The sequence below is a fragment of the Triticum dicoccoides genome, chromosome 3B, assembly GCF_002162155.2.
Source record: "Triticum dicoccoides isolate Atlit2015 ecotype Zavitan chromosome 3B, WEW_v2.0, whole genome shotgun sequence".
NCBI classification, from domain to species: Eukaryota; Viridiplantae; Streptophyta; class Magnoliopsida; order Poales; family Poaceae; genus Triticum; species Triticum dicoccoides.
This window is the reverse complement of record NC_041385.1, coordinates 633,115,959-633,129,919: the sequence shown is the minus strand read 5'-3', so window position 1 is coordinate 633,129,919 and position 13,961 is coordinate 633,115,959.

Below are 13,961 nucleotides of genomic sequence, written 5' to 3'. Positions count from 1 at the left end.
CCACATATCAAGCCGGTTTACGGCTACAGGTTCTAAACCGACTACAGGCCTTGGGCCTTCATCTGCTTAATCACCTTTATACTACTAATGAAGTTAACCCGGCCCAGGTAGGCCGGTTCACACCTAGTAGTAATATCCCCAATAGTACCCCTACATGAAAATGATAGAGAGTTGCTTCCTGGTTATCTAGATTATAATCCCATGGTTAGCCATCAGTTTCTTGAGAGGAGTGAACAGTTCCTCCAGTATCGACTAATCTTTGACATACGGCGTACTGTCCATATTGCTCTCTGAGGGAGTCCCGGATTAGGGGGTGTCCGGATAGCCGGACTACCATCATCGGCCGAACTATCATCGGCCAGACTATCATCATCGACCGGACTCCAAGACTATGAAGATACAAGATTGAAGACTTCGTCCCGTGTCTGGATGGGACTTTCCTTGGCGTGGAAGGCAAGCTTGGTGATACGGATACGTAGATCTCCTACCATTGTAACCGACTCTATGTAACCCTAGCTCTCTCCGGTGTCTATATAAACCGGATGGCTCTAGTCCGTAGAACAACAACAACCATTACAATCATACCATAGGCTAGCTTCTAGGGTTTAGCCTCCTTGATCTCGTGGTAGATCCACTCTTGTAAACCTCCACAATATCAATATCAATCAAGCAGGACGTAGGGTTTTACCTCCATCAAGAGGGCCCGAACCTGGGTAAACATCGTGTCCCTTGTCTCCTGTTACCATCCGCATAGACGCACAGTTCGGGACCCCCTACCCGAGATCCGCCGGTTTTGACACCGACATTGGTGCTTTCATTGAGAGTTCCTCTGTGTCGTCACCGATAGGAAGGATGCCTCTTCCCGTCTTCAAGGACGGCATCTTCGCTAATGGAGCCTTGGCCGCCGGCCAAACTATCCGGCTAGGAGGTTTTCTTATGACCGCCTGTCCGGCCACCGCTTCAACGATGACCTCTCGTGTCATCGAGAGCAATCTTCACGTCAACTCGGAATTCGCCGAGCAGTTAGATCCAGCAGAGCTCTCGTCAGTAAACGAACTCTTGGATCGGATCGCCGCCCTGGGAGTCGCTACAGAGTACAATTGGATCAGGCTTAAAACTGATCTAAGAGAGATTAACTATCCCCAGGTTACCCACCACGTCACGGTGGTGGAGGAACATCGCGACGATCCATCTCCCATATTGAAAACTAGTCGTGTCCAGGCTACCGAACCCTCCATGCCGGATTCCCGCGGAGGAGCGGATTCCGATCAAGCACTGAACATAAAGTCAGGCATTGGACCGGACTCATTGGACAACGTTCCACTTTCTAAGCTTCCAAATTTGGAAACTTCTTGGCCCTTCAGCCTCGAGATGGGCAGGGTCCCGGACTCAATTAGGCCCGCCCGTCCAGATATATGCGATCTATCTCTAATCCGGCAAGAGCTAGCCGAAACAGTACATCATTACTGGGCCAGATTCCTCCTGGTCATGGACCGGATAAAGGACTGTCGAGAGGAAAACACAATCTCGATCTTTTGCAACAATTGCATGGACAGGGGAATCTTGAACGCCGTCAGCCATCGTGAAATCACACGTTTCGCCGACTTGGCATCCATAGTGCGAAAGTACTGTGCCATAAAAAGTTTCCGGAAAATCGAAGATAGGTTTTGGGATAACCCGGCCCCGAACATAGCCCCAGTCCGCAACAAAAGGGTGCATTACACTCAAGCACCAAGTACAAGAACCAAAAAACAGAAGCCCCTAAAGGGAACGGAACCGTACTGGAGGGATGGCTCAGCAAACCCTGTACAATTCACAGTACCAAGGGCGCCACCCCAACACATAGCCTTCGTGCATGTTGGATATTACGGCAGGTGGCCAAAAGTGGCGAGGAGCTTCTAGCCCCGCGAAACCACACCAATAATACCGGTACGGTATCAACAGTCTTTGAGACTTTCGCATCAAACAATATGCGGAAACAAACGATCCACAGCCTTGCCGAGGTCTACCAAGTAGCAACAACAAATCCTTGGAGCGACGTGGCCATCACCTTCAACGCCAGCGATGAACCTAAATTCCGAACAGCCCGAGCACCAGCCGCATTGGTCCTTAGTCCAATAGTGGACGGCTTTCGACTTACCAAGGTACTCATGGATGGCGGCAGCGGATTGAACCTCATTTATGAGGAAACTCTTCAAAAAATGGAAATAGACTGGAGCCGCATTGAGCGAAGCAGCACAACCTTCAGAGGAATAATCCCTAGCCGGGAAGCACGCTGCACCGGAAAAATCACACTCGATGTGGTGTTCGGCTCGCCGGACAATTACAGGTCCGAAGAAATCACGTTCCAAGTGGCCCCGCTCAGTAGCGGATACCACGCTATATTAGGACGAGAGGCGTTCACAATTTTCCAAGTCGTACCCCATTACGGGTACATGAAGCTCAAAATGCCTGGGCCCGGCGGGATAATCACTCTCGTTAGTGATCCGGACATAGCACTCCGTGCCGAAAACAAAACAGCCGCATTAGCCCTGGAGGCACTATCCGAAGCCCTAGCGGCAGAGGAACTCACCGCGCTGCGCGCTACGGTGCACAGAGACAACGTGATACTCGATAAGAGATCCAAGTCCACCTCCTTTAAACCAGCGGACGAAATTATAAAATTCCAGGTCCACCCAACGGACCCGACAAAGAAGGCCTCCATTGGGGCACAGTTGAACCCTGATGTAGACGCCGCGCTGCGAGAATTCCTTCGGGAAAATTGGGACATTTCCGCCTGGCATCCTTCAGATATGCCAGGAATCCCTCGCAGGCTGGCAGAGCATAGCCTAAACATCCTAAAAGGGTTCAAGCCAGCCAAACAGGCTCTTCGACGATTTTCCGAACCCAAAAGACAGGCAATGGGAGAAGAACTAGCCAAACTATTGGAAGCCGGATTCATCAGAGACATCAAACATCCGGATTGGCTGGCAAACCTGGTAATGGTACCAAAGAAGGACAAATCCTAGCGCCTATGTGTCGATTTCAAACACCTAAATAAAGCCTGCCCAAAGGATCCCTTCCCCCTCCCCCGCAGGGCACGATTCATTGTGCTTCCTGGACGCATACTCCGGCTATCATCAAATCAAGATGGCAGAAGCGGATCAAGCCGCAACAGTGTTCATTACTCCATATGGACCATTCTGCTTCAACACGATGCCCTTCAGACTTAAAAACGCCGGCGCAACATATCAGAGCATGATTGAGACATGTCTGGCTACCCAGATCGGCAAAACAGTAGAGGCATGCGTAGACGACGTAGTCGTCAAAACCAAACACGTCGAAACTCTAGTAGACGACTTGAGGGTCACATTCGACAACCTCCGAGCATATGACATCAAGCTGAATCCGGAAAAATGCGTTTTCGGCGTACCAGCCGGAAAGCTCTTGGGCTTCATTGTATCCGGTAGAGGAATTGAAGCAAATCCAGCCAAAATCCAAGCCCTATCACAGTTGGATATTCCAAAAAACCTCAAACAGATCCAGAAATTGACTGGATGCGTGGCGGCTCTCAGCCGCTTTATCTCCCGCCTAGGAGAAAAGGCATTGCCCCTCTATCGCCTCCTCAGGCACACCGAATACTTCGAGTGGACGGATGCTGCCACTGCCGGACTCGAAGAAATAAAGGCCATATTAGCAACGAATCCGGTCCTGGCTGCACCCAACCTGGGCGAACCTATGTTGTTATACATCGCGGCAACACATCAAGTAGTAAGCGCGGTGCTCGTCGTAGAACGAGAGACAGAAGGGCATAAATTCCCTCTTCAAAAACCAGTGTACTACGTATCCACTGTTTTAACCCCCTGCAAGTCCCGTTACCCGCACTATCAAAAGATAGCGTATGCGGTGTTCATGGCATCCCGGAAGCTCCGACACTACTTTCAAGAGTGTTCGATAATAGTGGCCTCCGAAGTACCCCTAAATGACATTATAAATAACCGCGACGCAACGGGCAGGATTGCAAAATGGGCCATTGAGCTCTTACCATTCGACATAACTTACAAACCCCGGCGAGCTATAAAGTCGCAAGTTTTGGCTGACTTTGTCGCTGAGTGGACTAAAGCCGAACTCCCTAAAGATTACGGCGCATACTCCAATTGGATTATGCATTTCGACGGCACCAAAATGTTGGCCGGATTGGGGGCTGGCATCATACTAACGTCCCCAACCGGGGACAGAGTCCAATACGTACTTCAGATAATGTACATGGACTCCAACAACGCAGCCGAATACGAGGCCCTCTTACATGGCCTCCGGATGGCAATCTCCATGGGCATCCAACGCCTAGAGGTGCGCGGGGACTCAAACCTCGCAATATCCCAAGTAAATGGAGACTTTGACACCAAGGATCCAAAAATGGCAGCCTATCGCAACGCTGTCCTTAAAATGTCAGCTCGGTTCGAAGGACTTGAATTCCACCACGTAGCCAGAGATAATAACCAAGCGACCGACATATTGGCACGCATCGGCGCAAAACGTGACGCTGTCCCTCCAAATATCTTCCTGGAACGGCTGTTCAAGCCATCCGTATTATGGGAAGAGGAGTCCGGAAATAACAAACCAGAGGCGGCCGCAGAGCAATCTGACTTAACCGGCGATCCAGCCGATGAAACAACACCCTCAGCTCACGACATAATGGCAGTAATTGCCCCATGGACAGAGCCGTTCCTAGCCTACTTGCTTAGGCAGGAACTCCCCGAAGACCATAATGAGGCCCGCTGCATAGTCCGGCGATCTAAAGCCTACAAGGTCCATGAGGGAGAACTCTATAAGAAAAGCACAACCGGAGTCCTTCAAAGGTGTATCTCCGAAGAGGAAGGGCGAGACCTCCTGGCTGAAATTCACGTCGGACTAGGCGGACACCACGCCGTAGCCCGGGCCCTTGTAGGAAAGGCGTTCCGTACAGGATTTTATTGGCCGACGGCCCGGCCAGATGCTCAGGACTTAGTCCAAATATGCATCGGTTGTCAGCTCTTTGCTAATCAGAGCCACATGCCACCCACCGCCCTCAAAACTATACCCATTACCTGGCCGTTCGCGGTCTGGGGGCTTGACATGGTTTGACCACTTAAAGGGGGAACCCACAAGAAAAGGTACCTATTGGTCATGGTAGATAAATTCACCAAATGGATAGAGGCCAAGCCAGTTAAAACGGCAGAGTCCGGACCAGTGATAGACTTTATATCTGGGGTAGTACACCATTATGGTGTCCCCCACAGCATCATCACCGATAATGGCACGAACTTCACGGCCGATGAGGTTAAATCATGGTGCAAAAATATGGGCATCAAGCTCGATTACGCTTCAGTCTATCATCCTCAAACCAACGGTAAGGTGGAACGAGCAAATGGTCTAATAATGAGCGGCATCAAACCCAGACTAGTGCGGTCCCTTACGAAATCTGACACGCACTGGGTAGAGGAGCTCGACTCCGTACTCTGGGGGCTGCGGACAACGCCTAACCGTACTACCGGATTCACACCATTTTTTATGGTATACGGCGCAGAAGCAGTTTTGCCCTGCGACATCATTCATGACTCACCTAGAGTGCGCATGTACGAAGAAAGAGAAGCCGGGTTGGATCGGCAGGACAGCTTGGACGCATTGGAGGAAGAACGCGACGTCGCCAAGGCTCGTTTCGCATTCTATCAGCAGCAGGCTCGAAGATACCAAAGCAGAGAAGTACGGGCCAAGAGTTACAACGTTGGCGAACTAGTTATACGCCTGCCGGAGAAGAAAAAGGACAAGCTCAAGCCCAAATGGGAAGGCCCCTTCATCATTGATAAAGTATTGACCGGCGGAGCGTACCGTCTACGAAATGCGTCGGATAACCGACTCGAGCCGAACCCATGGAACGCAGCCCGCCTCCGAAGATTCTATGCCTAGCACCGGACTAAGAGTTCGTCCCTTTCCCCCCGTCCAAATTTTTTTACTTCAGCTGCCTTTTGTTTATCTTTTTCTTCTCAACCCTATTCATCAAAGCCTTAAAAGGCCTACTTGCGCATCGATCGCGCGCAATTGATGTGCTATCCGCACTCATTATACCTGGGGGCTTCTTTACCAAAAGCTTAATTATAAGGGCTTCATGCCCAGCACATGTGTCAAGCCTCCACATGTACCTTTTATTCACCATTATATGAATCGATATGACTTAAGTTTTGGCCAAGCTGGGTTTCCTGGCTCCTGTGCTTACCCCTACGTTCCCGATTGTTCGGCTAGGAGGTAAAGGGAGCACCTCTGCGATTGTTACTGTCGGGTCAGCCGGATGTGTACCTCAGACTGGGTGAAGCCGAAAGCTAGCGTTCTTAAGGGAATATTCGGTCGGTGACTTAAAAGATGATTTTTTATCCACTTATTTATCTGCCCCCAGATGTTTTTCTGCTCTTTTCGCAGTCCCAACATGCACTTTAGGGCATGCCACCCCCAGAGGAAAGGAACCCTTAACGGAACTATTCTCCCTGGAAGATGTTTCTTACTACCCATGTAATATAACATAACTAGTTGGGCACTTGTCTGATAAAGCACTAATGACCCCTATGCCTGGTCTCCGTGCATACCCCGGTTGTTTCATAACCGAGAAGGTATTCGGACACACTCCGGACTCTAGGGTCCCGAGGTCGAAGCGAAAAGGTCGACAAAGACAAATGATCTACAATCCGGCTAGAAGGCATTTTACATGTCATTTTATAATACATTGTCAAATCGACTGATTGTATTCTTCCTCAATCCCGTCTAACAGGTTGTCTAATTTACAGTCCTGTTGGGAAAATTTAGCGGCCAACTCTACCTGGCCGTAGACTAAACTCACAGGGATCTCCCTCCCATCGGGCCCCACAGGTCCGACTTCGGCCATGTGGTTGGGATCTGCCTTCTTGTACCGCGTCTTTACCATGGCCCAGGCCTCCCTGGCACCTTGGCGGCAGGCCGAAATCTTCCATAAATGGAAGCGCTGCCGCACTCCCTGAAGCTTCTCCGCAAGCTCCCCAAGACCATCGGGTAAGGAGAAGGCTGGCCATAAAGCCTGGATGACGCCGCTCATTGCCTGTCGAACTCGTTCGATCAGTTGCAACAATTCGAGAAGTTGATCACCCGTTGATACGGGCATCTCCTCCGCAGGGCGACCTGTGAGCATACCTGTAGACATATTCTGTCAAATTGACTTCCTCGCCGAACTCTTCTTTTCAAAGGAGTTCGCTCAAGCACTTACTATAGATGCCGCGACGAAGCCGCTGATTCTCCTTAACGGAGCCCGACAGCTCGGCCCGAATGCCTTTCAGCTCTTCTCGAAGCTGGGCATGGGCATCCTAGAGCTTGTTCCTTTCATGCTGCACCTTATGCAGCACCCTCTCGCTGGCCTTTAGTTGGCGCAGAAGTTCTTGCCTGTCCAGATCTTGTCCGGCAGCACCTGCAACGTCATTTTTTAGACTTGCGCAAAGGCCAAACGCTACTTATCTTTCTAAAATAATGCGTTACCAGGATAGGTCCCTGTGTTTCCTCCTGCGCCAGAGAGTGCGGCCTCAAGTTGGGCCTTGCACTCTTGCAGCTCCTGAGACAGTTGGGTATTCTTCTCGGTAAGATCCTACGTTTCATATGATCCTTAAATCAGTTAATATAACTACTTTAAGTCTCGGGGCCTACTGGCATATATAACTATTAAATTCTCTTACCCGTATGTCTTTTACATACTGCTCCGTGGCTCTGGTAAAACCATCTTGAGCAGCATGAAGGTGCGCGTCCCCCGCATTAAAGGCATTCAACGCCTCGGGGGAGAAGCACGCGTCACGAAATACTGTCCGGTGGCGGCTGCGATTCATGGCACTCTCCACCTCAGACTTGGTGGCGGACAGTCTGTCGGCGTCCTCCGTCGGAGGAACGTCCGGCTCGCGCGTTGCGCTCGCCTCCCCCTCCAGACCAGGTGCTGGAGCCTGGCTGGTAGAGGTTGGATTGGCAACCTCCACGCCTGCAGTCCGGTGGGCTCTTTTTTCCCTACAAAAGTCATGAGCGTTCAAACGTTTCCTAGGAACGTTGCTCTAAATAATGAATTGTGAGCTACACCTTTGCGGCGACGTTTCAGTCCGCGCCGCGCTCCTCTTCTGCCTACTGGTCCGGACTGGCCTTTGTTGGTCAGCCACCGCGGGCTCGGCTTCTCGCCCTAGGGGCGCCTCCTACACAGCGCCATAATATACGGTGGTCAGAAATAAGCAAGGAAGGAATGACAGTGTCAGGACTTCGGTCGCAATCACCTGGGAAGCCGGATATAGTCCGGGATAGTCGGCCATGATGGCGACTAAAGCATTGTCCATGCTGAGCTGGTGGAACACCCCATCGATTAGCTCCACCTTTATGTCCGGATCCTCTTCGGAGGCCGGATCCCGGGATCTCTCTGGATCCTCGGGTTGCGGAGCTGGACTTAGCATGTCCTCCACGATCCGGCGCAGCTCCTGTGTCGAAAGAAGAACGCAATATAAGAAACTTAAGTTTCAAAAAGCATGGGTCGGGCATGCAGAGTGTTCGCTTACCCAAGGCCGGGGATTATTCATGGAGAACCCATTTAACGGGTTCGTCCGAAGGAAATACTCCTTCTCCCCCTTATACAGGCCGGACAGGATCGTCACCAGGTCTTCGACCGAATTCCGCCCTTTGCGGGCATGACGGGGTGGCCCCTGTATTGTAGTGGCTGCACCCCCCGCATAATGCATGTTGCCATGACTCCAATCATGGTCAACCCGGAATGGGCCAGTAACCTTATTCGGCCCATCAAATAATGGACGCTCTTGTCTTCCTCCAGTTGGGGGCTCCGCGGACGCCAACTAAGGCGTTTCTTCAGAGGAGCATTGCTGAACTCCGGGAGGCCGATCCGAACAGGGTCCGGCAGCGTGGCGTCTTCTATATAAAACCATTCCGAAGGCCAGTCTTCGGATGCCTTCTTAGGGGTTCCGGATGGATATCCGGTCCCGGCAATGCGCCATATTTCGGCGCCACCCACTTGATATATGGACCCCTCGTGAGAGCGGGGTACAAGGCAGAACAACCTCTTCCACAGCGCGAAATGGGGCTCGACACCCAGGAATAGCTCGCCAAGAGCTACGTTTGTTGGGACTTGGGGTAACCTCCGCTTGCTTCCCACCTTTGTAGGTGGCCAGCCCGGCTCGAACCGGAACCATAAAGGCCGGAGGGAGATATCCCCCCGCTTGGAGCTTCACCAGCTCGTTGTGCGGAACAGAGCATATCCTCCAATCTCCTGGCAAAGGGCTGGGAGCGCGAGAAGAGGAGCCGCATTGACGGTCCATGATGGAATGGATTCTTGGTCGAAAGCGCTCCGATGAGTATTTGCGGGAGGAAGATGGTGATTTGGATCTGGATTCTTGCCTCCCTTATAGGCAGATTATTCGCACAACTAGGGGGTAAAACATAAAAGACACTCTGGCTTTTCACATTCGCGCGACGTGTGGAAGAAGGCCATTATTGGGCGTGGAAGCCAAGACGCGCAACATTGATGAGGAAGCTGGACACTGTTCGGCAGGTACGTAGAACTTGAAGGAGAACCCGCCTTGCAACGCCGAAGACTACACACATGCTGGACTTATCGTCATTGAAGCCTGGTTCGGGGGCTACTGAGGGAGTCCCGGATTAGGGGGTGTCCAGATAGCCGGACTACCATCATCGACCGAACTATCATCGGCCGGACTATCATCATCGACCGGACTCCAAGACTATGAAGATACAAGATTGAAGACTTCGTCCCGTGTCCGGATGGGACTTTCCTTGGCGTGGAAGCCAAGCTTGGCGATACGGATACGTACATATCCTACAATTGTAACCGACTCTATGTAACCCTATCCCTCTCCGGTGTCTATATAAACCGGATGGCTCTAGTCCGTAGAACAACAACAACCATTACAATCATACCATAGGCTAGCTTCTAGGGTTTAGCCTCCTTGATCTCGTGGTAGATCCACTCTTGTAAACATCCACAATATCAATATCAATCAAGCAGGACGTAGGGTTTTACCTCCATCAAGAGGGCCCGAACCTGGGTAAACATCGTGTCCCTTGTCTCTTGTTACCATCCGCCTAGACGCACAGTTCGGGACCCCCTACCCGAGATCCGCCGGTTTTGACACCGACACTCTCCCTACTCCTACTTTATTTTGACTTTCAGGAAAAAGGGAGACACTTTATAACCAGGGAGGAGGCGAATGAATATGAGAGGAGGACGGAGGCAGCCCGCCTCCAAGCTGCAGCTCATGAGGCGATAGCGGATGCATCTCGGTACAACCCCAGCTACAACCTTGATCCATGGGCATAGACCAACTTAGGCCAAAAGCCTAATCTTGGGGGAGTACGTATTTCTCACCGACATTACATTCATGTTCACACACTCATTCTAGTTGTCGGTGCTCATACTTTTTCATTGTACTATCCATGCTAGTTTATTTTCTTTTCTTGCTTTCTTCTTCTGTGTTTGAATAACCTTAAGAAAAACAAAAAAATAGTAATAGCTTTTAGCTAGTTTACTTTGCATGCTTGTAGTAGTAGTAACTAAAAGAAAACCCAAAAAGATTTCTCGTTCTTCTTTTGCTTGTTGGGAGCTTTCCCGTGTAAAGAGTTTTATTTCTTTTTCTTTTCTTTGGGGGTCGAAAGGAGAAGACCATGATGAAAATGTTGAGTGGCTCTTTTATGCATTATTGATTTATTTAACCAAGAGCCCATACTACCTTGTCTTCTCCCTTGAATTGAATGCTTGCAGATTCCAGCTTAGTCCAATGCACGTGCACTATTATTATTATCCACATCGTTCGGTCGTGTAAGTGAAAGGCAATAATGACGATATATGATGAATTGATTGAGATGAGAGAAGCCGGTATGAACTTGACCTATCTTGTTTTTGTAAATATGATTAGTTCATCGTTCCTGATTCAGCTTATTATGAATAAACATGTTTGCAATGACAATTAGAGATTATAGTTTCTTATGCCATGCTCAATTAGCTAGGAGTTTATAATGGTTTACCTTACGTGCCAACATGCTTTTAAAATGGTTGTGATGTGGTATGATATGGTGGTATCCTCCTTTGAATGATTCGAGTGGCTTGACTTGTCACATGTTCATGCATGTAGTTGAAACAAAATCAACATAGCCTCCACGATATTTATGTTCATGGTGGATTATATCCTACTCATGCTTGCACTCAATGTTTATTAATTTTAATGCATGTTCATGACTGTTGTTGCTCTCTAGTTGGTCGCTTCCCAGTCTTTTTCTAACCTTCACTTCTACTACTGCTTGTGCATCCAAAATCCATAAACCCCAAAGTTATTCAATATGTGTCCACCATACCTTCCTATATGTGGTATCTACCTGCCGTTCCAAGTAAATTTGTATGTGCCAAACTCCAAACCTTCAAATGAAATTCTGGTTTCTATGCTGAACAGCTCATGTATCAACTAGGGATGTCTGTATCTTCCATGCTAGGTGGGTTATTCTCAAGAGGAGTGCACTCCTCTCCTCACTCACAAGAAAATGGCTGGTCATCGGGATGCCCAGTCCCTTGCTCAAATCAAATCAAAATAATTGCAAACAAAACTCCCCCGGGATTGTTATTAGTTGGAGGCACCCATTGTTTCGGGTAAGCCATGGATTGATGCTTGTTGGTGTAGGGGGAGTATAAACTTTACCATTCTGTTTGGGAACCGCCTATAATGTGTGTAGCATGGAAGATATCAAGATCTCTTGGTTGTTATGTTGACAATGAAAGTATACCACCCAAAATATTATTATCTCTGTTTCAAAAATCGAGCTCTGGCACCTTTACAAATCCATGCTTCCCTTTGTGAAGGGCCTATCTATTTACTTTTATGTTGAGTCATCATCATCCTATTAAAAAGTACCAGTTGGAGAGCACCATCGTCATTTGCATGCATTATTATTAGTTTATATTAAGTATGACTATGACTGGATCTCTTTTACCATGAATCGCAATGTTTAGTCAGTCCTTGATCTTTAAAGGTACTCTGCATTTATGTTTTGCAGTCTCAAAAAGGGCCAGCGAGATACCATCTTGTTATATCATATTATGATTGTTTTTGAGAAGGTGTTGTCATCCGAGTTTTATTATTATTGCTCGCTAGTTGATTATGCCATTGATAGGAGTAAACATGAGACCTAAGTGTTATTGTGAATATGGTTAGTTCATAATCTGTGCTGAAAACTTGAATGCTGGCTTTACATATTTACAACAACAAGAGCAAACAGAGTTTGTAAAAGTTTTTCTTTATCACTTTCAGTTTATCAACTGAATTGCTTGAGGACAAGCAAAGGTTTAAGCTTGGCGGAGTTGATACGTCTCCGTCGTATCTACTTTTCCAAACACTTTTGCCCTTGTCTTGGACTCTAACTTGCATGATTTGAATGAGACTAACCCGGACTGACGCTGTTTTCAGCATAACTGCCATGGTGTTATTTTTGTGCAGAAATAAAAGTTCTCGGAATGACCTGAAACTCCACGGAAGTTATTTTTGGAATTAATAAAAAGTACTGGCGAAAGAATCAAGGCCAGGGGGGCCACACCCTATCCACGAGGGTGAGGGGCGCCGCCCCCCTGGGGCGCGTCCCCCTGCCTCGTGGCCCCCCTGGAGCTCCACCAACCTCAAATCCAACTCCATATCTTCACGCTCAGGGAGAAAAAAAATAAGAGAGTAGGATTCATCATGTTTTACGATACGGAGCCATCGCCAAGCCATAAACTCTCTCGGGAGGGCCGATCTGGATTCCGTTTGGGGCTTCGGAGAGGGGAATCCGTCGCCATCGTCATCATCAACCATCCTCCATCACCAATTTCATGATGCTCACCTCCGTGCGTGAGTAATTCCATTGTAGGATTGCTGGACGGTGATGGGTTGGATACGATTTACCATGTAATTGAGTTAGTTTTGTTAGGGTTTGATCCCTAGTATCCACTATTGTCGGCGTTCTGGGAATGGGGGTCCCCAGACTTGCCTGCCTGGGGCCTGCGGCGTGGCTCAAGGGGCAGCCCAGAGCGGCCCATCTTCATCAGCACGAGCTCAAGACCCTCACGAGGGGCCAAGCCTCGCGGGGTGGACGACAGGATGCTTCCTCAGGCACGGCCTCGTCAGGCTGGCTCGTGAGGAGGCAGAGAGATCAAGGCGGGGCACCACATGAGGTGCCCATGACGCAAGACATGACGACCAAGGGCGCCAGGTGGGCGCCAGCCCGCGCAGTGTCCTTGTTTCCTCTTTGGTGCAAAGGGAGCAAGCGCAGGCAAGAGAATCAGGCAAAGGCATCCATTTCGGTGCAACAAGACCAAGACCGTCGGAACGGCAGGAAGGAAGTCATCGTGGAGCCCAGGAAGGCGTCACCACCAGAGCCTTTGGCAGGCGAGGACCAACTTTAGTCAGGATAAGTGTACTAAATGTTCCCCTTCAAAATGGCCAATTGTTGGCGCACTTCCCGCTCAATATTTGGGAAGAGACCCAGGGCCTTTGCCTATAAGTAGGACTAGCCACCCACAAGGTAGGGGATCGAGAGGATCATCATCCGAAAACCAATAGAAAGGGCGACTGAACTCCCTCTAGCAGTTCATCGCACCAGCCAAGAACAGACCCTCGTGAGGCTGTTCTTCCTTGTATTGTTCATCATCATCCCAAGAGGCAATCCACCACACCACACACTGGAGTAGGGTATTACACCACAATGGTGGCCTGAACCAGTATAAACCTTGTGTCTCTTGTGTTGTTCCTTTCGTAGCTTAGATCCTAGCGAGGTAGTGAGGTGCAGGTAGGTAGAGGGCGAAATCTCCGTGCGCACCCCAGTGTTCGAACCTAGAGGGTCTGCCGGAACCCGAAATCCGACATTTGGCGCGCCAGGTAGGGGGTGCGCCAGAATTCGTCTTCCGCCGCCCT